This window comes from Rattus norvegicus, chromosome 3, assembly GCF_021556685.1.
Source record: "Rattus norvegicus strain SHRSP/BbbUtx chromosome 3, alternate assembly SHRSP_T2T, whole genome shotgun sequence".
Lineage (NCBI taxonomy): Eukaryota > Metazoa > Chordata > Mammalia > Rodentia > Muridae > Rattus > Rattus norvegicus.
Genome location: NC_141536.1, coordinates 2,323,720 through 2,349,991, shown reverse-complemented (window position 1 = coordinate 2,349,991; position 26,272 = coordinate 2,323,720). Strand labels below are relative to the sequence as shown.

Sequence of the window (26,272 nt, the reverse complement as noted above, 5' to 3'; positions counted from 1 at the left end):
ATAATTAGGAAGTTTTTGTTTAATCAAATGACTGGCAGAAACTTGAAATTTCTTTAACATATTAGTTTTAAGTTCTATAGAAAGTTCTTTTAGGAAAGAAAAAATAACCATTCCAAGAAACTTCTTTTCTGTTTCTCCTGTTATAGTGAGCTGCATAGTTCTCCTAAGCAAGGAGGTGGACTTCATCCTCCTTACCACTTTCATCCTTGCCTACCACAGGGACTGTGTGACAAGGTAACAGAATGGTTTACATTTATTAAAACATGATACCGTGAGTTTATTGTGATGCATTTTTGTCTGAACACTGCTGAAGAATAAAAAAACAATTTTACTAGTTTTTGTACTAAGTATAGAAATATTGGCCATTCATGCAGGTGTTTGGAACCTAAATATTTGCCCATGAAAATAATAAAAACCATATTTCCTTAATAAAATTTAAGGAAAATGTATTTTAACATAATGATTAAATCTTATTTTAATGCAGACCTAATATCAGATTCATCAGTGAGTAAGAATCCCGATTCTACGCAAAGAAATTGAATTGATTCTGTTATTTTCAAGAGCTGAAATTGCTTCTTGTGGCTATGGAGGCAGGTATGGAGAAGCTAAGTGAGTTCTATTTCATAATGGATAGTTGATTTTTTTTATATTTTTAGAAAGATTAAGCCTCGCAATTCAGTTCTACAATTTCCACATATGAAATATACATTACAAAGGAAATATTTTAGTCTGAGTCCTTCATCTATACTACCATGTAAAGAATTTTAAATAACATAATAGTCCCTAGTGATCCTCCAGGGAAAACCAGAATAATAATAATAATAATAATAATAATAATAATAATAATAATAATAGTAATAGTAATAGGCATTGTCATGTTTAGCTTCCTTCAGGTATAAATTGATAAGAAATTGAAAGCTACATTTTTCTTTTTCTTTTTCTTTTTTTATTTGAATGGCATTGGCGGGTCTTATTTTTCAATCTTTACAAATAAGAAAAACTCGCCTCACAACTGCTCATAACTGCCCTTCTGGGCAGTCCGTCTCTTCATGGACACAGTCACATTCATTCAAGAAAACACACAGAAAATTAAGCTGAAACTCGATTTCCTTCTAAATTATAAGTAAACGATTTTCTACCACTGCTGATGACCAATGTTGGCATCTGTGTGGTGGGTAAAATGAAGCAGGCAGTCGATGGGGGTCAGTGCTTAAATCTATTGATGGGGGTGGATCCAGACACCTAAGGGGATGCTGCCACAGGCAGCCAGAGACTAGAGATGTTACTCAACAGACAGTTTTCTGAGGAGCAAAGCTTAAGTTACTGGGGGGTTGGCACACTCTATGATCAGCGAAAAACCTATGAACTCTTAACTCCTTGGGGTCAGTGAGAAAGACCAGGGAAGAGAGAAAATTCACACACACACACACACACACACACACACACACACAGAGTTGGTGGTAGAAGGAATAGTGTTCCAGCCCATCATACACAAGCCTTAACAGATACAGATATAGTTGATGGATGCCCTAACCCTTGTGCTTTATTCTTTGTTCCATCAATTATACATCCCAGCAAAATCTTTCAAGCAGCATTAAATTGCAATGTAATTGTTTTAGTTTTCTTCTAGACAAAGACAGTAGTAATTTTTTCATTATTTATCCTTAAAAAGTATTCTTAAAAGACTCACAGATCTAACCACTTATATAAAAATCAGTCATATCTACTTTAAATCCTCAGAATGAGTATCTACTCAAGAGCAAGTCTTAATAAATCTCATCAGGAAGCTGAGGGCAAAAATGTGTATAATAAATCAATTGTTAGTGCCAGATATGTTGGCCAGTGAGTGATTTGAGGCACCTTAGAATTTTCCATAATTCTTAGATTATGAGGAACATGCTGGCAGTGAACAGAGTAGAACTCCATAACAGCATAACAGCATCAAGTCCTCAGGACACATAGCTCTCAGGACACATAGTCCTTGGAGCTGTCACACTGAGTCGCACCCACACGACTGTGGTAATGGGGGGAGGGGGGCAGGGGGAAGGGTGCATACTAGATCCTATCTCCATTTTAAACTTGATATTTAAATAGTTTATTTTATTTACATGAAAAATGCATGAAGCTTGGGATTTGCTTCTCAATAACTTAAGAGGTTTCTTATTTGTTTGTAGTTCTCTGTGGTGATGTGAATGTTAAGGAAATCCCAGAAGCCACTGAGTACTAACAGAGTATTATTTATTCTTCTGCTCTTAGCAAGAGGGCAAGAAACACCTGCAGCTGTTTCTTAAGCGGGAATATGTTCAGTGAATTTCTTTAGTGTTTTACAGTTTTCATGGCACATATTCCTTTGTCATATTTATTTCAAGTATTTTGTTGTTGTTTTGTTTTGTTTTAGTTTATTGAGAATAGTATTGTCCCCTGGCTTTCTGTGTTTGTCTTTTGTATATTAAAAAGGATACTGATTCCTGTGCTTTAAATTTGTGTTTTTCAACTTTTATCAATATTTACCAGCTCTAGGAGTTTTTTTTTATGATTTAGTTCTTATGTATAGAATCTTAAAACCTGAAAATAAACATATATTCATTTCTTCCCTTCTCATTTGTATTTGCTTCATTACCTTGACTTGTTTAATTGCTTGACCTAACACTGTAAGAAGTATGTTGAGAAGTGAGAAGAGTGAACATCCTTGTCTTGGTCCTGATTCCAACACAAGTACTTTGAATTATTCTCTCTTTTGGATGACTTTTGCTGTATATTGCCTTTATCAAGTTGAGATGAATCCCTTGTATCCCTATTCTCTGCAAGACTTTCCTCACAAATGGAGGCTGAATTTTATCAAAGGACTTTTATGTATGCAATAGGGTGGTACTTGTACTTATGTGGTAGATTATGTTAATTCTCATGTATTGACGCTTTCCTCCATCTCTGGGATGAAGATGCCTTAAGCCTAATGGGAAATCTGTTTGTGTTACTGCATTTGGTTTACACGTATTTTATTAATGCCTTGTGCACCTATGGTCATCAGAGATGTTGGTGTATGACTTTCTTTTCTGGTTGTTTGGTTTCAGCATCAGGATCAGACTCCCAGTAAATGTTTTCTAACTGTTTTTGGAATATCTTACCTTTTCAACTTTGAGAATGTGGTGGCCGCCCTTTTCATACTTTTCTTCCCCTACCTTTATATTGGCTCAAATAGGATGCAGGAAGTAATATTGACTTATTGTCAATACAGATTACAGTACAGTGTACACCCAAAAGGTATACTTCTTGGTTCTGAACCATGTATGATCTTGGTTCCATTACTATAGGCGGAAATATTTTCAGAATGAAATCTGCTTCCTAAATGTCATAGTTTAGGGCTCACCTGCTTTGTTTTGCAACATACCCTGTTTTTGCTTTTTGTTTGTTTTGTTTTGTTTTTTGAAAAACTGCTTTTATTTGTTGTAGCACAAAACTGTTATTTAGCCTATTAATTTAAAATTAATATTTTGTAATTACATCCTTGATTTATATGAAAACAAGTCACTAGACCATTTATTTCACTTCTTAGTGTGTTTTTATTGAATTTCACCAGGTCCATTAATGAACATAAGAGGAAGGACCATGGAAAGGAGTATATCTCTTACATATTCACAGAAGGTTATGCCAAGCAGGAATACTGCATATAAGACCTAAATTTCATTAGAAGAACCTGACTGAGGAAGTGAAAAGTAAAGGATGGGAAATAGGAAAACATTTGAAAATAAGGCTGTTGACAGACTGGAAGGAAGGAGGAGATTGAAAATTTAAATTGTGCCACCTGAAACAATGTATTTTCATGGATACAAATATGTCTTTGCCTATTTAAAAAAGTACTAGTTACTATGAGGTAGGATTTATCCATGTCAGTTATGGTACAATATGCTTTAGGAATTTAATTCCTGGGGACTTAAATTGAAAGTTAGTGGTATGGTTATTTAAAAATTCATTAAAAACAATTTAAAAAGAGTTAATTTCTCACTGTAATTGTGTACTTTTCTCCATTTCCATTGCTTATATAGATACGCATTACTTCTTCTTACCATCTTTTAAATGATGTTTAGTTAATATAATAGTTTTTCTTTATGTGAGCATAGTTATAAATACACATGATAGTATAAAATAATACAAAGAATAGTGTACTCTATCTTACTTATCTGTTTGTAAATACTCATGTGTGTGTGTGTAAATGTGTGTGTGTGTGTGTGTGTGTGTGTGTACTTTTAATGTGAGTGAGGCATGTGCTTTGAGAGTTTAGCAGTTGCCGTGGCAACAGAAGCAAGCAGGTCTTTGTTACCTAAGGATGATGTCATTGCTGGATTCAGAGGCTAGCTGTAAACCACTTCTGATGATAACATACTTCCCCTTTTCTTATCGTAGAGAGAAGAAAGAAGGGAAACAGGAGAAGCCAATGCTAAAAGGGAAATAGGGGCTTTAGACCTCTTAAATTGATCCCTGCTGTCTAGGAGCATTATCAGTTTTGGGGTGTAGCTGACTTTCACCATCCGGGCCCACTTGACAGTTGTGTAAAAGGAACTGTTTGACTTTTTGGTTAGAAAATTTTGAATTTGTCTTTGAAGGAATGTGGAAACAAGATTAATGAGGCAGGAAGGAAATAGTAGCTCCAGGAAAATGGGGAGAAGAGGCATTAAGAAGGGTAGTATCCTATTTCTATGTAGGGTTTTGAAAAACCCAGGAATTGGAGGCCTCATGCTGTTCCCTGCATTTCTGGATGTCTGATTGCAGCTGATGGAATTTATTTCTTACTGACCCAGATTCGTTGACATAGAAACAGCATTCTTCCTGGTGAAACAGACAAAGACCACCTTCTTTAGCTGTCAGGACATCTAGTCCCTGTCAGTTCTGAAGCACAACTGCTGCCAAAGAATCAATCTTTTTCTGGATGATGAGCATGGTTTCATACAGTCCTTGGAATCGGTTGCAAGTTGGGTAAGAACTTCTGGTATAGGGTTAGGGAAGTCTTCGGCCCTGCTCTTCCACTGCCAGCACCTGTAGCTACTCCGGCAGCAACCAGGAATGGCACAACCTGCAGTGCCCTCTTATTCTGGACAAAAACTGGAATTGGTAGAGATTCTTTGCCATGTATTACTCCTAGTTCAGGGAAGGAACACCAGTGTGCAAACTCTTCCTGACCAGCTGGCAGGTGTGTGATGATATATACCAGTGCCACAGAGAATTGACGTGTTTTGGATTGCAGGACACTGCGGCAGAGATGGGGTATCAAGGATGGTGGTTCTATTGCAGTCTAGGGAACTGAGTTTTCCTTCAGAACATGTCCTGGATGTCATAAAACTGTCAAACCAATAAGAGGGATATAAAAAAGTATGGGGCGATTGCAACATCGGAGTCAGGGCAGCTGATAAAAGCTGAGGTAAGGTTATTGGGCAGTATCACCAGAGAGGCTGTAATTGGCAATTGTGAATTAGTTTCAGAGGGGTACTGCGTAGCTAGCAGTCTTTAAAGTGACCAGGTTGGGTGCCATAAGGAGTTGGTACACCAAGGTCAGTGTCTGAATCAAAGGCTAAATGACAAGCTAGTACCATTTGTGAGGGGGGATGTCAAGGACGTAAGGACCCTGGAGGAGTTTTTGATTATTTCTCCTATTTTTCCGATATCTAGAGTTTGGGAAATTGGATAAAATTTCTCTGGATGTGGATAGTACTCACTGGAGACCCTGCTTGGTTTTTACATTAGAGCTTACCAACAACTCCTGTTTTCTACCTGAGATTCCATGGGTCTGGTATATAGAAGAACAGGGTCTTGCATTGCTGATAGAAGTGATTGGTCCTTGATCCTAACATATGTATCTGGAACGACCAATATGGGCAGCCCCCATATTTGTCTGGCCATTTTTTTGCAATCATCTTTCGTCTGGTCAAAGAGGAAGCAGACAAAGAGAACATAATATGTAGAAGGAATGACAGATATAGGGATGACAGGAATTTGGATTGGCTCTCAGCATGGAGCGGTTTCCTGATCCTATTGGGAAAGTCTGTTTGTTATCAGTGGGGATTCCTTGAACCTCGAATCTCTAGATGTAAGTGATACCATGGATGGAAACGATCAGATGAGAAGCCCAGGTCTAATCCAGTGGAGTGGAGCGCAGATGCTAGAGTGGAGTCTCATTCTTCTGGGATTGGGCACAAGGTGGGTGGTCTCAACATCTTGTGGAGCTTAAGAGAGCAGGGTCCATGAAGGGGCCTACCATTTAGGAGAGACAGCTAAGAACACCTGATCTGGAGGGGACAGAAGAACTTGGTCTCAAATGTTGATAGGTAGTGGACAGGAGACAGCGTGTGGCCTTAGTCAGTGGTGGTCAGTAAAGTTCCATAGGAGAGAAAGGGGGTGACAAAGTAATGGGGTAAGTCAATGGTCTAGGATGGGAGCACATTTACTTGAAAGACCAGGAGTTAGTACTGACATCTGTACACGAGTTTGAAAGGTGAGACAAAGAGAGGTGACTTGGGGAGAGCTTGTAGCCTAAAATGAGCCAGAGGTAGGAGTTTTGCCCAATCGAAGTTCCTGTGACAGTTTGACAAGAGTGGTTTTTAGGGAGCAGTTAGTTCTTTCTACCTTACCTGAAGATTGAGGGTGGTATGGAATATGAAAATGACAGGTCATGTCTAGGGCCTCAGACAGAATTTGAGAAATTTGGGAAGTAAATTTGGGACCATTGTCTCACTGAAGGGAGGCTGAGACACCAAATTGGGGATGATCTCTTGGAAGAGGAGCTCAGAAACTGTCTGAACCCTTTTGTTAATTGTGGGATATGCCTCCACCCACACCGAGATTGTGTCAATCAAAACTAGGAGGTACTTGGCACATTTGGCATGTGGGTAAAGACAAGTTGCCATTCAGTTCCAGGAAGGGAACCTCTGGCCTGATGGGTAGAAAAAGGGGTGCTACAATACCAGAGGTTGAAGTCTGATATTTGACAGACTTTGGAAGAGGCAGTGATGGATTTTAAGAAACTTAAGTCCTTAGGAGTAGGCTTCAGGTGGGTTTTAACAAAATAAGACAATGCCTTGCTGTTAGGATGAAAGATGTGGCGAAGACAGGACAGAGTTTGATGAGTGTTAGGGAGTGAGAGTGTGGATGTGGGTTGCAGTGTAAGAATGTCCTGGGGAGGGTGAGACATGTGTAGGCCCCTAAGGGCCGCAGCTCTGGCTGCCTCTTCAGCTCCATTGTTTCCATTGGAGACAATAGAGTCATTCGTCAGGTGGGATCTGCAGTGGACAAACCCAATAGCTGTGTGGAGATGGGAGGCCTTTAGCATGGCCATGATTTGGTTTGCATTAGTTACTGATCCTCCTTTAGTCATAAGTACCCCATGCTCCTTCCAGTTAGTGGCATGGGTCAGGATGATATGGAAAGCATGTTTAGAATCTGTGTAGATGTTGAAGGATTGTCCCTGTGCCATTTGGAAGGCATGGGTAAGGACTACTACTTCAGCCTGTTGAGTGGTGGTATGAGCAGGAAGGGCCTGAGCCTCAGTGTCTGACACTAGGGGGTAGCTGGCTCTTATGGCTCCTTCATGTAGAAAGGAGCTTCCATCTGTATACCAGGTGTAGACGGTCTGAGGCAAATTGCCCTCCTGTATGTGTGAAGGGTGAGGTAATGATTCCTCTAAGGTTTTAGTGCAGGGGTGAGATAAGGAGTGGTTAGTATTTGGCGGAGAAAGAAGATTGGAAAGGCAGGTGTGATTGAAAGGTTAGTGTGGAGTCTTCTATTAGTGCTATGTGAAGAGAAAGAACCTTGGAGGGAGGTAGATTCTGTAAACCTTTGAAAGGTAGGAGCTGTGACATGTTATAAGAGGAGAAGACCATTATAGGCAACCCAAATGTTAGGTTTTCTTATTCTTGAATAAGGAGTTCAGCAGCTGCTAATGTACAAACACAAGGTGCCATCCCTGCATGGTTTGATCTAGTTTTTTTGACAGGTATGCTACAGGTACAAAGGAGGTCCCAGTTGGTGACCTAAATTTCCAAATGTTGGTATCAGGAACTGCTTTTGCCTCCTGCAATGATGTCATCTGGTTCCTGAGCATCTGTTGTCAAGGCAACGGTCATCCATTTCCAGCGTACATTTCATGTTACAGTTACACCACATTTCACATAAAAGGCAGATCCTTTCTGCGCTCTTCCACTTGTCTCTCCTCTCTTCCCTTTTTCTCCTCTCTTTCTCTCCTACCTCTCTTCACCCCTTGGCCTTTGTATCTACCATTCCAATAAACCTCTCTACGTGGAGCCCTGTTGGCCTGGTGTGGTTTGTCCAGACGTGAGCCATAGAGCCTCTCTGTAAAAGACAGTGTAAAAGGTGGTATGTGTATGGCTACTTTAAAAGACAACCAAAAGCCATCAGTGGCTTAACAAAGAGGAAAGTGAAAGGAAATGGATTCATGGGAGTTCAATCAACCTGATAACATTTTACATTTTATGCCCAGGTTGGGTGCCATAGGAGAACAGCCTATAGTATAGTTGGTGACCTCCAAAGGAGCTGGGAGTTGGGTTGAATCTTGTGAAAAGATCAAATACAGAGAACTCATTCTGAACCGTACAGATCCCATAGGATGCTTTATGCTAAGAAATATAATGTCAGTGCTGCAATATTGTTACTGGTTAAAATATAGGCTTTAATACCAACGTGCTCACTTTGGTTCAAACTGAATTTGAACACCTGCAGCATGAAATACCGAAGAGGGCACCATCCCATATTACCCCATGTACCAGCAGGTCACATGGCACCAATGGGTCATTTGGCACTGGTGGGCTGTTCTCATCTTGACAGACTTTCTGGCCTGTAGCTCCAGAAATCTCTTCACCCAATTAGCTAACTCACCTTAGAAAGTCACTACCATGACAAACGTCAGACTCGAACATCCAAATTTATCATCTGGCTGGGGGTGGGGGTGGGGGAGTGGGGCTTTACCTATCTCTGGAAAACAGGTGAGAAGCTGTGTGAAGGCAAACACCACGCAAACTTAGTTTAGAATCAACAGGTAATTCAATCACTAGGTACAACTACTAACATTCCTTTTTAGTAAGCCATAGTAAATGAAATCCTTCAGTGGCTGATCCTGACTGATTTGAAATCTAAGTGGGAAGCTCTAGTTCATAATATCACCTACCCCAAGTTCTCCCACAATCCAACAATCCACAGGTCCCTTTTCTCATCTTCTCTTTCTCCCTCCAAACTGGAAGTCTAACCTGGAAGTATATGTCCAGTGACTGGTGCCCTGAAATCTTTATTTATTAAGGAAAAGACCTTGCCGCAAACACCCACCATATCCAAAACTAATCCATATGAAATAAGCATGGGCATGGTTGATGTGGATACCACAGGTCATATGGTAAGGTGGAAAGAGAAAAGAATGGATGCTTCTGATCAAGGTAGCCTTGACTCCTCAGTGGTAGTAGCAATAGAGGCTACCCAGGACAAGGTAAGGGGTAAGAACCTACACATGATCTTTTCCTCTGACTTTCACATGTGTTTCCATACAAAAGGGTGTGCATTCACACATAAATATATACACATCACATACATGCCACGCACACACACACACACACACACACACACACACACACACACACACACACACACAGACCACACACATTTATAAAGACAGATGTGCAAAAAAAGACACCTAACCCATGGGTATATACCAGCCACACTTGTATATGTTTATATATGTAGGCATGTGTGTACATATGTCTACTTGAATATTGTAAAATGTTTTTGAGTAATTTAGTAAATATGTAACTTATTTACATGTGTATATAGATGTCTGTCTGACACATAGTTAGATACACATAATAAATGCATACGTTCTTTGTATATTTGGTTTTGTCATGGAGTATATTGGTTTCTCCATCTTTGTTAATTGACAGTTTTGCTGAATAGAGTAGCCTGGATTTGTGTTCTCTTAGTGTCTGTATGACATCTGCCAAGGATCTTCTGGCTGAATAGAGTAGCCTGGATTTGTGTTCTCTTAGTGTCTGTATGACATCTGCCAAGGATCTTCTGGCTGAATAGAGTAGCCTGGATTTGTGTTCTCTTAGTGTCTGTATGACATCTGCCAAGGATCTGGATCATCAATAGTCTCTGGTGAGAAGTCTGGTGTAATTCTGATAGGTCTGCCCTTATATGTTACTTGATATTTTCCCTTACTGCTTTTAATATTCTTTCTTTGTTTTGTGCATTTGGTGTTTTGACTATTATGTGATGGGACAGATTTCCTTTCTGGTCAATCTCTTTGGAGTTCTGTAAACTTCTTGTATGTTTATGGGCATGTCTTTCTTTTCTTTAGGGAAGTTTCCTTCTATAATTTTGTTGAAGATATTTACTGGATATGTATTTTGGAAATCTTAGCTCTCTTCTATACCTACTATCCTTAGGGTTGATCTTTTCATTGTGTCTTGGATTTCCTCAATGTTTTGGGTTAGGAGCTTTTTGCGTTTTACGTTATCTTTGATGGTTGTGTCAGTGTTTTCTGTTATCTTCTGCCGATGAGATTCTCTCCTCTATCTCTTGATTTCTGACTGAAAATACTTGTGTTTCTGACTCCTGATCTCCTTCCTTCTTTTCCCATCTCCGGGGTTGTCACCCTTTGTGCTTTCTTTATTGTCTCTATTTCCATTTTTAATTCCTGGATGACTTTGTTCAATTCCTTTACCTGTTAGTTTGTGCTTTCCTGTAGTTCTTCAGGAGATTTCTCTGTTTCCTTCTTAAGGGCTTCTATTCCTTACCTGTGTTGTGCTGTACTTCTTTAAGATAGGTATTTATTCCTACAAAGAATAATAGATCGAAAACTCAAACACAAGGAGGAAAACAAACCCTAGAAAAAGCACAAAAGTAATCCTCTTGCAACAAAACCAAAGGAAGAGAAATACACAAATATAATTCCATCTCTAACAACAAAAAGTAACAGGAAACAACAATCCTATTCTTTAATATCTCTTAATTTCAATGGACTCACTTCTCTAATAAAAAGACATGGACAGGGGTTGGGGATTTAGCTCAGTGGTAGAGCGCTTGCCTAGGAAGTGCAAGGCCCTGGGTTCGGTCCCCAGCTCCGCAAAAAAAAAGAACCAAAAAAAAAAAAAGACATGGACAAACAGAGTGGATACTTAAAGAGGACTCAGCATTTGCTGCAAACAGGAAACCCGCATAAGTGACAATGACAGACATTACCTCAGAGTAAATTGCTGGAAAATAATTTCCCAAGCAAATGGTCCAAAGAAAAAAGCTGGAGTAGCCATTCTCATATCGAATAAAATCAACTTTCAACTAAAAGTTTTCAGAAAAGATAAGGAAGGACACTTCATATTCATCGAAGGAAAAGTCCAACAAGATGAACTCTCAGTCCTGAATATCTATGCTCCAAATGCAAGGGCACTTTCATTCATAAAAGAAACCTTACTAAAGCTCAAAGCATATACTGCATGTCACACAATAACAGTGGGAGATTTCAACACCCCACTTTCATCAATGGACACAGCTCATAGGAACAGAAATTAAACAGAGACATAGAGAAACTAACCTAAGTTATGAACCAAATGGACTTAACAGATATTAATAGAACATTTCATCCTAAAACAAAAGAATATACCTTCTTCTTACAACCTCATGGTACCTTCTCTAGAATTGACCATATATTTGATCACAAAACAGACCTCAACAGATATAAGATTGAAATAATTGCATGCATCCTATCAGATTACCATGATTAAGGCTTGTTTTCAATGACAACAATAGGGACAGAAAGCTCACGTATACATGGAAGCTGAATAACACTCTACTCAATGATAACTTGGTCATGGAAGAAATAAAGAAATAAATTAAATACTTTTTTGGATTTAATGAAAATAAAGGTACAACGTACCCAAACTCATGGAACACAATGAAAGCAGTGCTAAGAGGAAAACTCACAGCTCAAAAAGAAATTGGCGAGGATGTGGAGAAAGAGGAACACTCCTCCATTGTTGGTGGGATTGCAGACTGGTAAAACCATTCTGGAAATCAGTCTGGAGGTTCCTCAGAAAATTGGACATTGAACTGCCTGATGATCCAGCTATACCTCTCTTGGGCATATACCCAAAAGATGCCTCAACATATAAAAGAGACACGTGCTCCACTATGTTCATCGCAGCCTTATTTATAATAGCCAGAAAATGGAAAGAACCCAGATGCCCTTCAACAGAGGAATGGATACAGAAAATGTGGTACATCTACACAATGGAATATTACTCAGCTATCAAAAACAACGAGTTTATGAAATTCGTAGGCAAATGGTTGGAACTGGAAAATATCATCCTGAGTGAGCTAACCCAATCACAGAAAGACATACATGGTATGCAGTCATTGATAAGTGGCTATTAGCCCAAATGCTTGAATTACCCTAGATCCCTAGAACAAACGAAACTCAAGACGGATGATCAAAATGTGAATGCTTCACTCCTTCTTTAAATGAGGAAAAAGAATACTCTTGGCAGGGAAGGGAGAGGCAAAGATTAAAACAGAGACTAAAGGAACACCCATTCAGAGCCTGCCCCACATGTGGCCCATACATATACAGCCACCCAATTAGACAAGATGGATGAAGCAAAGAAGTGCAGACCGACAGGAGCCGGATGTAGATCGCTCCTGAGAGACACAGCCAGAATACAGCAAATATAGAGGCGAATGCCAGCAGCAAACCACTGAACTGAGAATAGGTCCCCTATTGAAGGAATCAGAGAAAGAACCGGAAGAGCTTGAAGGGGCTCGAGACCCCAATAGTACAGCAATGCCAAGCAACCAGAGCTTCCAGGGACTAAGCCACTACCTAAAGACTATACATGGACTGACCCTGGACTCTGACCCCATAGGTAGCAATGAATATCCTAGTAAGAGCACCAGTGGAAGGGGAAGCCCTGGGTCCTGCTAAGACTGAACCCCCAGTGAACTAGTCTATGGGGGGAGGGCGGCAATGGGGGGAGGGTTGGGAGGGGAACACCCATAAGGAAGGGGAGGGGGGAGGGGGATGTTTGCCCGGAAACCGGGAAAGGGAATAACACTCGAAATGTATATAAGAAATACTCAAGTTAATAAAAAATTATAAGCCCGTGAAAAAAAAAAAAAAAAAAAAAAAGAAATTGGAGAGAGAGCATACATTAGCACTTTGACAGAACACCTAAAACCTCTAGAACTAAAAGAAGCAAATGTACCCAAGAAGAGTAGAAGTCAGGAAATTGTATTAAACTCAGGGCTGAAATCAACCAAGTAGAAACAAAAAAGGAATATACAAAGAATCAACAAAAGTGGGAGCTGTTTTTTTGAGAAAATCAACAAGATAGATAATAAACCCTTAGCCTGGCTAACCAGAGGGCACAGGGTATCCAAATTAACAAATCAGAAATGAAAAGTAAGACATAACAAGAGAATCTGAGGAAATTCAGAAAATAATCAGATCCTACTACAAAAGCTTATATTCAACAATACTGGAAAGTCTGTATTGAATGGATAATTTTCTAGACAGATACCAGGTACCAAAGTTAAGTCAGGATCACACAAAGCATCTAAAGAGTCCCATAACTACTAAAGAAATAGAACCGGTTAATAAAAGTCTCCCAACCAAATAAAGCCCAGGACCAGATGTGTTTAGTGCAGAATTCTACGAGACCTTCAAAGAAGATGCCATACCAATATGGTGCAAACTATTCCACAAAATAGAAAAAGAAGGAACACTACCCAATTCCTTCTATGAAACCATAATTATGCTTGTTGCTACTAAATATTGGCTGCGCCCATCCAGAAAGAGCACACCAAACTAATACCAACACGGTTCTGAAAAACCCACCCCATGAGTCTTAACTCAGAGCTGCAACAGGCTTGAACAAGCCCAGGCACGCCCAGATACCTAGGGCCGAGTCACCGTTAAAACTAACAGACCATAAAAGGAAAGGAATACAGAACAGACTAGGAGTACCAGATCTGGCAGGAAGGGATAAGCCCCTAGCCCCCGACATTCAGGACGTCCCAGCCCGCACGTACTCTTTTATCATGTTACAACCTCATTCATATATGATGCAAACCTGCCAATGTGTGTAGCTATACCTTATTAACTCATCATGTGAAATAACCAACCATATGTGAACATGTCCATATGCCTCGTTTAAATCCACCAATCCCCGTAACTATGCATCTGCTTCTGTACGCCCGCTTCTGCTTCCCCAAACCCTATAAAAGCCCCATGCTGGAGCTGCCGGGCGCGCAAGTCCTCCGAAGAGACTGTGTGCCCGCAGGTACCTGTGTTTTCCAATAAACCCTCTTACTGATTGCATCCGAGTGGCCTCGGCTCGGTCATTGGGCGCTTGGGGTCTCCTCCTGAGGGAAAGGTCCTCTCCGGAGGTCTCTTCCATTTTCGGGGCTCGTCCGGGATCTGGAGATCCTCCGCCCAGAGATCACCGACCACCCACCGGGAGGTAAGCCGGCCGGCATCTATTGTTTCTTGCCCTGTCTTGTCTTGTCTTGTCCTGTGCGCGTGTTCAGTTTGTCTCAGTTTTGGACTCAGATCTGGGTTTTGGTCGGAGGAGAAGGCCCAGGGCCTTCGGTGTCTCAGGGTTCAGGACCCTCAGCGCCTCCGTTTGGGCGGGTCAGAGAAGGAGCTGACGAGCTCGGACTTCTCCCCCCCGCAGCCCTGGAAGACGTTCCAAGGGTGTCTGGAGCCCGGTTCTTTGGGGCTCAGCCCGTATCGGAGGGATACGGGGTTTTGGTTGGAGGAGAGGGTCCAGGACCCTCGGCACCTCCATCTGACTCTTTGTTTTGAGTTTTACGTCGAAGCCGCGTGGCGCGTCTGTCTGTTATTTGTCTGATCGTTGAATTTGTCTGTCTAATTTGTGCCCTAATTTTCTTTGAAGCTACCATGGGACAATCGCTAACAACCCCCTTGAGTCTCACTCTAGACCATTGGAAGGACGTCCGAGACCGAGCACGTGATCAGTCGGTCGAGATTAAGAAAGGAAAATGGCAGACCCTCTGCACGTCCGAGTGGCCCACTTACGACGTGGGATGTCCGGTGAACGTCACTTTTAACAAGACCACTATTTTGCAGGTTAAGGACCTGATTTTCCGCCAGAAGCCGTACGGATACCCTGACCAGGTGCCCTACATTGTCACCTGGGAGAGCTTGGCATTTAGCCCTCCTCCTTGGGCAGAACCCTTTGTGGACCCAAATTGGCTTCCTGTTTCCCCTAAACCTGTTTCCCCGAGCCCACCTGACCCTTTGGTTGCTTCTTCCTCTCTCTATCCTGCTCTAACTAAGGAAGAGTCTCCCAAAGTCCCTCCCCCGAAACCTGTCCTCCCAGAGGACCCAAATTCCCCCCTTATAGATCTCCTGTTGGAAGAACCTTTTCCGTACCCTGTACCTACAGCCCCGCCCAGAGAAGAGGAAGTGGAGCCGCCTGCTAGACCGCGACACGAGGCAGCCCCTTCCCCTGTGGCTGGAAGACTGCGGGGACGACGCGAGGTGGCACCAGACTCCACCTCCCAGGCCTTTCTGCTTAGACAAGGGGCTGGCGGCCAGACGCAATACTGGCCGTTCTCAGCGGCCAACATATATAACTGGAAACAACACAACCCCCCATTTTCTAAGGATCTGGTGGCTCTCACCGACCTGATAGAATCTGTCTTGCTTACCCATCAGCCCACTTGGGATGATATACAGTAACTTTTACAGGCCCTCCTGACCTCTGAGGAGAAGCAGAGAGTGCTCTTAGAGGCCAGGAAACATGTTTTGGGGGACAATGGACGACCCACCTTGCTCCCGGAAGAGATCGATGACGCATTCCCACTTACGAGACCTGATTGGGATTTCACCACGGCTGAAGTTAGGAGACACCTACGCCTTTATCGCCAGTTGCTCCTAGCGGGTCTCCGAGGGGCGGCACGACGCCCCACCAATTTGGCTCAGGTGAAACAAGTGGTACAAGAGGCTGCGGAGACTCCCTCAGCCTTCCTAGAGAGACTTAAGGAAGCTTATCGCATGTATACCCCTTATGATCCAGATGATCCAGGACAAATGACAAATGTCTCCATGTCCTTCATCTGGCAGGCAGCACCAGATATCAGGGCCAAGCTACAGAGACTAGAAAATTTACAAGGGTATACATTGCAGGATTTACTTAAGGAGGCAGAAAGAATTTATAACAAGAGAGAGACACAAGAAGAAAAGGAAGATAGAGTACGTAGAGAAAAGGATGAGAGAGACCGAAAAAGAAGCAGAGAGTTGAGTCGAATCTTGGCCGCCGTAGTTCAGGGTCAAGAGAAAAGGGGAGAGAGGGTGGGAGTTCGAAAGGGGCCAAAGCTAGATAAGGATCAATGTGCTTATTGCAAAGAAAGAGGACACTGGGCCAGAGATTGCCCTAAGAAACCCAGCGGGCTCCGAAGACCCCGCCCACAGACCTCCCTCTTGGCCTTAGATGAAGATTAGGGAGGTCAGGGCCAGGAGCCCCCCCCTGAGCCCAGGATAACTCTTGAAGTTGGGGGGGCAGCCAGTCACCTTTCTGGTGGACACAGGAGCCCAGCACTCAGTCCTCACCCAGGCCCCTGGACAACTCAGCGACCGGACGGCCTGGGTACAAGGAGCCACTGGCAGCAAGAGATATCGTTGGACTACAGATCGACGGGTTCAGCTGGCTACTGGTAAGGTGACCCATTCCTTCTTACATGTTCCGGACTGCCCATACCCTCTGCTGGGCCGTGACTTGCTTACCAAATTAAAAGCTTCAGATCCATTTTGAAGAAGGAGGGACCCGAGTAACCGGGCGCCGCGGTACTCCTCTTCAGATTTTAACCCTTCAGTTAGAAGATGAATATAGATTATATGAACCAGAAGAGAACAAGCCAAAAATCTCTAGAAATAGACTCTTGGGTCACGAAATTCCCACTGGCCTGGGCGGAGACTGGCGGGATGGGGTTGGCGCTCCAACAGCCTCCCCTAATTATCCAGTTAAAGGCCACCGCGACTCCTGTCTCCATTAAACAGTACCCCATGTCATGGGAAGCCTATCAGGGCATAAAGCCACATATCAGGAGGCTCTTAGACCAAGGTATCCTAGTCCCTTGCCGGTCACCCTGGAATACGCCTCTGCTACCTGTTAAGAAGCCCGGCACTGGAGACTATAGGCCGGTACAAGATTTGAGAGAGGTCAAGAAAAGAGTAGTAGATATTCATCCAACTGTCCCAAACCCTTATAACCTACTCAGCACCCTGCCTCCCACCCATACTTGGTATACGGTCTTAGATCTGAAGAATGCTTTCTTCTGCCTCTGGCTGAGCCCAGAAAACCAGCCCTTATTTGCTTTTGAGTGGAAAGACTCTGAAATGGGGCTTTCGGGACAGTTGACTTGGACAAGGTTACCACAGGGTTTCAAAAACAGCCCAACGCTCTTTGATGAGGCCTTACACCAGGACTTGGGTGACTTTCGAGTCCAGCACCCGACTCTTATACTACTTCAGTTTGTTGATGACCTTCTTCTAGGGGCCACTTCTGAGACAGCATGCCACCAGGGAACAGAATCCCTCTTGCAGACTTTGGGGCGATTGGGCTATCGAGCTTCTGCCAGAAAGGCTCAAATTTGCCAGACCCAGGTTAATTATTTAGGCTATCAACTAAGGGACGGACAGCGATGGCTGACTCCGGCTAGGAAACTGACCGTGGCCAACATCCCAGCCCCAAGAAATGGCTGACAGCTACGGGAATTCCTAGGAACGGCGGGATTCTGCCACCTCTGGATTCCTGGGTTTGCCGAGATGGCAGCCCCCTTGTACCCTCTCACTAAACAGGGGGTGCTCTTCCAGTGGGGGGCAGAACAACAGGAGGCATTTGATAACATTAAACGGGCCTTGCTGTCCTCCCCTGCCTTGGGTCTCCCAGACATCAACAAGTCCTTTGAACTATTTGTGGATGAGAAGCAAGGGTATGCTAAGGGGGTCCTAACACAAAGACTGGGACCCTGGAAGCGCCCGGTAGCCTACCTGTCTAAGAAATTAGACCCTGTCGCCTCCGGTTGTCCACCATGCCTGAGAATGGTGGCAGCCATTGCTGTCCTAACTAAAGACGCTGGGAAGTTGACCTTGGATCAGCCACTCACCATCCTGGCACCCCATGCAGTGGAGGCTTTGATAAAACAGCCCCCTGACCGCTGGCTCTCTATTTCCCGCATGACCCACTACCAAGCCTTGCTACTGGATGCGGAACGGGTCCAGTTTGGGCCCGTGGTCGCTCTCAACCCAGCCACTCTGCTTCCTTTGCCAGAGGAGGCAGAACAGCACGACTGTCTGCAGATCCTTGCAGAAGTACATGGAACCCAACCAGACCTATCGGACCGACCTCTCCAGGATGCTGACCATACGTGGTACACCGACGGTAGCAGGTACTTGGTGAACGGGGAACGGAGAGCTGGAGCCGCGGTCACTACGGAGGACAAAGTGATCTGGGCAAGCACCTTGCCTGTTGGTACCTCCGCACAGCAGGCTGAACTCATTGCCTTAACCCAGGCGCTCAAAATGGCAGAAGGTAAGAGGCTGAATGTATATACAGACAGCCGCTACGCCTTTGCTACGGCACACATCCATGGAGAGATCTACCGGAGAAGAGGGCTGCTCACATCTGAGGGTAAGGACATTAAGAACAAGACTGAAATTCTGGCCCTCCTGGCAGCTCTGTTCCTACCAAAAAGACTGAGCATTATACATTGCCCAGGGCATCAGAAGGGACACAGCCCCGAGGCACGGGGAAATCAGCTAGTTGACGTCTCAACGCGTGAGGCCGCCATGGGCACCCAAGTTCTGTCCTTAAAAGACCAAGATCAACCCACGTCTCCACAGCCGGAACAGACCCGTTGGCTCTACCCCACGGAGGACACAAAGCTCCTATAGAAAATGGGGGCCGTTTGGTACCCACAGCTAAAACGGTGGGTCTACACAGGGAAAACAGTTATGCCTACGAAGATGACCTTTGAATTAATCTCCTACCTACATAAATTTACACACCTGGGACTCAAGAAGATGAAGACCCTCTTAAGACGAGAAGAGATTGACACCTACCTCCTGGGACGAGATCAGGCCTTGCGGGAGGTGACTGAAAGCTGCAGGGCCTGTGCTCAGGTAAACCCAGGAAAAGCTAAAATTGGACAAGGAGTCCATCCCCGAGGACATCGGCCTGGTACCCACTGGGAAATTGACTTGACTAAAATCAAGCCTGGTATGTACGGACACAAATACCTCTTAGTGTTCATAGATACCTTCTCCGGATGGGTAGAGGCTTTCCCCACGAAACATGAAACGGCCAAGGTGGTGACCAAGAAGCTCCTCGAAGAAATCTTCCCCAGGTATGGAATGCCCCAAGTATTGGGGTCAGATAACGGGCCCGCTTTCGTCTCCCAGGTAAGTCAGTTGGTGGCCAAGTTATTGGGGATTGATTGAAAGTTACATTGTGCTTATAGACCCCAAAGTTCAGGACAGGTAGAGCGCATGAATAGAACAATTAAGGAGACTTTATCTAAATTAACGCTTGCAACTGGCTCAAAGGATTGGGTGTCCCTACTACCCCTAGTCCTATACCGGGCCCGGAATACACCGGGCTCCCATGGCCTGACTCCTTTTGAAATAGTATACGGGACCCCACCCCCATTTATCAATTTCTTTGATTCAAATATCGCTGAATTCGCTAATAGCCCTTCCATGGCAGCACATCTTCAGGCCCTACAAATCGTGCAGAGAGACATCTGGAAACCTCTAGCCGAGGCCTACCAAGACAGGCTTGAACAACCGATGGTGCCGCACCCGTTCCAGATCAGAGACACCGTGTGGGTGCGCAGACATCAGACCAAGAATCTCGAGCCTCAGTGGAAAAGACCCTATACAGTTCTCCTGACTACCCCGACAGCCTTGAAGGTAGACGGAATTGCAGCTTGGATCCACATGTCTCACGCCAAGGCAGCCCGACCTGAGGAAACGGCAGATCACAACATCGGGCCCCAGACCTGGAAGGCTCAACGCACTCAAAACCCCCTAAAGCTAAGATTTTCACGTTGTTGCTCTTAACTGTCTTATGGACTAGGAGTGGGGCGAGTCTGGGGGCTAGCCCCCACCAAGTATATAATATGTCCTGGATAATAACTAATTTAGAGACGGGGCTGGTCTCAAGTCCTAGCTAATGGTAAGCATGCTGAAGGAACCTGGTGGCCCCCTTTGACTTTCGACCTTTGTCAACTGGCTAAGGACTCCTGGGAGCATACTGAGCGGACTCCCCACAACTCATACCCACTCTGCAGACACTCTGATTGGTATACTTGTCCCGGAGGTAAGAGGACACGGGAGTGCGGAGGTCCTGAGACCTTCTACTGTGCTAAGTGGGGGTGTGAGACTTACACTCGAGGATGGTTGGGGACCAAGAAGGGGGACTTAGTGGCCTTCTCCCCTGAGACTCCAGGCGAATCTCGAATTACAATAGAATTCACGGATCAAGGTAAAAACACAGACTGGAAGGTGGGGCGTAGGTGGGGGATACGGTTGTATACCCCTGGCCAAACTAACCCAGGACTCCTGTTCTCCCTCCAACTGGTAAGAGAATGGGTCAGACAAGAGATTGGTCCAAACCCAGTCCTCATGGAACAAAAGCCCCCTTCCCTCCCAGCACTGGCACTGCCCCCGGTCGGACCCCCACTATGGCTAAACTCCACTCAGAACTCCGGGGATATCTTGACAACTCCCTCCCCGACTAGGGACCCTTCCACACCGGCCCCTCGGCTGCTAGGAACGGGAGACCAGCTAATCAACTTAGTGACCGGGGCATACTTGGCACTCAATTATTCAGAACCTGACAAGACCCAAGAATGCTGGCTGTGCCTGGTCTCTAGCCCGCCCTATTATGAGGGTGTGGCAGTCATGGGGAATTATACTAATCAGACCACGGCCCCGGCCAGCTGCACAACCCTCCCTAGCCATAGGCTGACGTTGCCGGAAGTCTCAGGACAGGGACTCTCTATAGGGACCATATCCCCCACGCACCAGGTCCTCTGCACTATCACCAAGAGGATCCCCACTGGAAGCTACTACTTAGCAGCCCCTATAGGCACCTATTGGGCCTGTAACACTGGATTGACACCTTGTATCTCCACCGCAATCCTCCGCAGATCCTCAGACTACTGTGTACTGGTAGAAATTTGGCCTAAGGTCACCTATCATGGGCCCGAGTACATATACTCACATTTTGAGGGGCTGACTCGATTCAGGCAAGAACCAATCACCATGACCCTGGCTCTACTCTTAGGAGGAATCACCTTAGGAGGAATGGCTGCAGCTATAGGGACGGGGACCACCGCCCTCATCGAGACGGGTCACTTTCGTCAGCTACAAGCGGCCATGAATGCAGATCTAAAAGCTATCGAGGAATCCGTGAGTGCATTAGAAAAGTCCTTAACATCTTTGTCTGAAGTAGTCTTACAAAATAGGAGAGGGCTAGACATGCTGTTCCTTCGCGAAGGAGGGGTATGTGCTGCTCTAAAAGAAGAATGTTGTTTCTATGCAGACCATACAGGATTAGTGAGAGATAACATGACTAAGCTCTGAGAATGCTTGGCCCAGAGACAGAAGCTGTTTGACTCCCAACAAGGCTGGTTCGAGGGGTGGTTTAACCGATCCCCTTGGTTTGCTACCCTGGTGTCCACCTTGATGGGACCTTTAATCATCCTCCTCCTAATCCTCCTCTTTGGCCCCTGCATTCTAAACAGATTGATGCAGTTCATAAAGAACAGACTCTCAGTCATTCAGACGCTTGTTCTCACCCAACAATACCAGAGGGTAAGACAACAGGAAGAGATTCCTTAGAATTCGATTTGAGTAAAGGATTTTACTCACGTCTAAAAGAAAATGGGGGAAAATGAAAGACCCACCCCATGGGTCTTAACTCAGAGCTGCAACAGGCTTGAACGAGCCCAGGCACGCCCAGATACCTAGGGCCAAGTCACCGTTAAAACTAACAGACCATAAAAGGAAAGGAATACAGAACAGACTAGGAGTACCGGATCGGGCAGGAAGGGATAAGCCCCTAGCCCCCGACATTCAGGACGTCCACCCGCATGTACTCTTTTACCATGTTACAACCTCATTCGAATATGATGCAAACCTGCCAATGTGTGTAGCTATACCTTATTACCTCATCATGTGAAATAACCAACCATATGTGAACATGTCTATATGCCTCGTTTAAATCCACCAATCCCCGTAACTATGCATCTGCTTCTGTACCCCCGCTTCTGCTTCCCCAAACCCTATAAAAGCCCCATGCTGGAGCTGCTGGGCGCGCAAGTCCTCTGAAGAGACTGTGTGCCCGCAGGTACCTGTGTTTTCCAATAAACCCTCTTACTGATTTCATCCGAGTGGCCTCGGCTCGGTCATTGGGCGCTTGGGGTCTCCTCCTGAGAGAAAGGTCCTCTGCGGAGGTCTCCTTCAGTTCCATGTGGTGAGATTTAATAATTCCCTTATTAAATACAAGGGGAAGGGGCCAGAGAAAGAACAGGAAAGAGAGTGAGGGTGGAGGGAATCTGCTTTTATTTGTACTGCGAGGTAAAGATGCCCAGGTGGAGGTGAGACTTGAGCCAAAACATTTTCTGCTAAAGGCAACACTTGATACCAACAATGTTTATACCTAAACCACACACACAAAAAAAAAAAAAACAAGAAAGAAAGAGATCTTCTGTAGAACTAGAGTTTCATAAAGGTTACTCATTGTCAGAGCCCGAATGTGCAGAACTAGAGTTTCATAAAGGTTGCTTATTGTCAGAGTCCGGATGTGCAGGGCCGGACGTGCCTGAGGGAGAGCCAGAGACAGGACTTGCCAAACCAGCTATCAGCCACAAGGACACTGATCATCTGTAGCCACCCCGTCCCCTTCCTTCACCCCCCTGAGTGAGATGAGCCACCCTACCTGCCTGCCGAGCTACTGGAGAGCACGTACTCCTTGCTGATGTAATTTCGTGCCGAAAGTAACCGTGCACCATTTGAATCGACCAATCATGTGTAACCGCTCGAATGTCTCTAACCTCCCCTTTATAAACCCCCGAGTTTAGAAGCTCAGGGTCGATTCCTCTGTCTCCTGTATGAGATACGTGTCGACCCGGGATCTCGTTAATAAAAGCTACCTCTTGCTGTTACATCAAGAATGGCTACTCGTGACTCCTGGGGGCACCCCACCCCGAGATCGGAGCGAGAGACCCGGCTCCCCGTTTAGGGGTACGCTCTTTCATTTGGAGGCTCGTCCGGGATCGGAGCGTGACCCCCCGGAACCCCGAATGCCACTTGGAGGTACGTTAGTGTGAGTGCTGGAAAGCGGCCGCTGTGTGTGAGTGTGTGTGAATTAAGTCCTGTACTCTGTGTTTTTCGGTACCGGTTTAAGGTCTTAGTGCACTGTCTGGGCAGATGAAGGATTCCTGCCCTGTGCACGAGAGTCTTAGTGCACTGTCTGGGCAGAAGAAGGTTTCCTGCCCTGTGCACGGGTGGAAGAAGGTTCCCCACCCCGTAGAAAGCTAGCTTGAGAGTGCACTGTCTGGGTAGAAGGAGGATTCCTGCCCTGTGCACGGGTGGAAGAAGGTTCCCCACCCCGAAATGGCGCCTGTGAGTAGATGAAGGATTCCTACTCCGAATAGTCTTTTTCTTTCTTTTTTCCTTTTTAGAAAGCGCACCGGGGGACGCCCCAATCGTGCAGGCTCTGGGACACGTGAGAGACGTTCCTCGAGCCAGCCTTTGTCGGGTCCTGGCTCTGGGACACGTGAGAGACGTTCCACGAGCCGAATTTTGTCGGGAGGACCCGGCAACGGACAGTCAAAAAGATCTGACTGTGACTTGACTTCGGAGGTCGAGTTCGGCTGCCTATTTGAGTATAGGCACGGACAAGTGTGCTTAGACGTGTTAGTGTCTGTTGTCTGTATTCTGTTTCTGTGTTTGGTATCCCAGAAGCAGCTAAGGTTAAGCTGCAGTTTGGGCCAGGTACTGAAGGTACCAGGCATCTGTGGAAATTGGTTATAGGATGCTTTGTCTTGGTCTTGTTTGTCTGGATTGTTTTCTGTGGCATTGTAAAACAGTGTTTTATCTCTGCTTGTGCTTGCAGCCAGCGGTGATGAGTTGGGGAAGATTTAAATTTTGCTTGGGAATAAGGAATCTTAAAGGCGGAGTTTCAGCCGGTATGGCACTTAGTGCATAGCTGCCTAAAAGATCAGAAATGCTGTCAACAGGGTATAAAAAAGAAAAAAAAAAAAGGACAGGCTGTGTTACAAATGCTACAGGAAGAACGCCTGAAGGTAGGAGTGCCAGGTCTGCCGCCAGGCTCCAAGGGTGGGTCTCTGAGGGGCTGGAAAATGCCCCACCAATCTGGCTAAGATAAGGAAAAGATATGAAGAGAAAGTTACAAAATTAGAAGGGTTAAGCTAAGTCACTGGCAGAGTTATTGTAAGTTGCAGAGAAAATAAGTTGATGCGTGGTTCAGGGTCTGTGCAGAAAAGTGGACAGCACCTAATAGCTGTAGAAGAAGATGCAGAGAGACTGAAAAAGAAAAGAGAGAAAGAAAGAAAGAGGTAAAAAGAGCAGGAAGTTAGGGAAGAAAAGAGACAAAAAGAAGAAGAAGGTAGAGAGCTAAAGAGAGATAAAAGTTGAGAGAGGAACACATATTGGCCACAGTAGTTAGGGAACCTACGAAGATAGTACCTGGCAACAGAAGAGAATTCCTGGCTAAAGATCAGTGTGCCTAATGCAAAGAAAAAGGACACTGGGTCAGGGACTGCCCAAGAAAGAACAAGAGGGGCCACTGGAGAGCTTCTTGGTCCTAGAGTGCTGGCTAGGTACAGACATAGAAGGGAAGTATGTATACAGGGACCCAATGCTCTGTGCTCCTATGCCCCCCAGTGGGCCAATATCCAAAGACCTTGAGTGCAAGGGGCTACTGGCAACGAACAATACTTATGGACTGCCCGAAGAACAGTGGACCTTGTCGTGGGCCGGGTAACCCACCCACTAGTTCATGGTCATCCCTGACTGCCCCATCCCTTGTTCATGAGAAAATTGCTCTCCAAAATGGCTTGCGTGGGCTGAAATGGCTGGGTGAGGCCATGTGTATGCATATCTACAGACTGTGTATGTGGAGCTTAAGACCTGTCACAGTGCACCAGTACCTGATGCTGGGAGATGAATGGCTTAGTGCTTTTCTGCCTGGAACACATCACTCCTGCCAGCCGGGAACTAACAATTATCCCCCAATCCAGGACTTAAACTGTGATAGAATGGCTGATGTTTTAGAGTGTCCCAAAAGATGGGACCACTGGTCAGCTGCCATGGACTAGATTCTCCACCGGTTGGGGACAAGCTGGTCACCTTGCTGCCCAATCCTGACCTGGAGCCACCACAGCACAAGTGTCAAGCACTGGCAGAAGCCCATGGGTGGAGGAAAGACCTCTGCGACTGGCTGATTGACCCCTGCTGAAAGCCGAGGACCTTGTCCACAATCGGGAACAGTTCTCTTCATGAAGGTCAGAGATAAGTGGGTGCTGCCGTGGTGGACAACACAATGTCATCTGGGATAGCTGAACTTCTACCCACCCAGCACATCAGCACTGCAGATGCCTTTGACATCTCTTGGATGCCCTGGTGAAGCCAACAACTGTGAGTACTATTCATTGCACAGGAAAACAGGAGGGAAGTGATTCAGTGATATGGGGCAGTGACAAAGCAGATAAAGTGGCTCGGGAAATGGCTATGCAGGAGCCTATCCTGGTTACAGGCCTGCAAGAGACAGCCACTGGGAACTGGGATTGGACTAAGGGATGGCCTCACTTAAAATGTACAACAGAAGAAAAGGCCCAAATTGCTTAAATGAAAAAAAAAAAAAAGAAAGGACAGTGGCACACTTGAGGGGAAAGCTATACTCCCCAGAGATCAAAGAAAAGACTCACTTTGCCAAATACAGAAATGGACTCATTTAGGAGATAAGAAGTTTGTCCAAGTAGTTAAGGTGTATGTAATAGACTTTAAGATTTTAGCCAGAGAGACAGTAGAAAGTATAAGGTATGTCAATAAGTGAATGCTTAGCAAGCAAACAGGGCAAAGAGACCTAGAGAGTTTAGTGAAAAGTCGAAGTGAACTTCACTGAGATAAAACCAGAAAAATATAATCACAAGTATCTCCTAGTGCTTGTAGATA

At 44.9% G+C, this 26,272-nt stretch overlaps 1 long non-coding RNA gene across 1 annotated transcript; it reads left to right on the top strand.

Moving 5' to 3' along the window:
* Positions 1 to 14,290: 14,290 nt before the first annotated feature.
* LOC148006396 (uncharacterized) lies at positions 14,291 to 15,438 on the top strand. The gene is made up of 2 exons (XR_015684151.1): positions 14,291 to 14,504; positions 14,940 to 15,438. It is a non-coding gene; the product is annotated as an uncharacterized LOC148006396 (long non-coding RNA).
* The last annotated feature ends 10,834 nt before the right edge of the window (positions 15,439 to 26,272 follow it).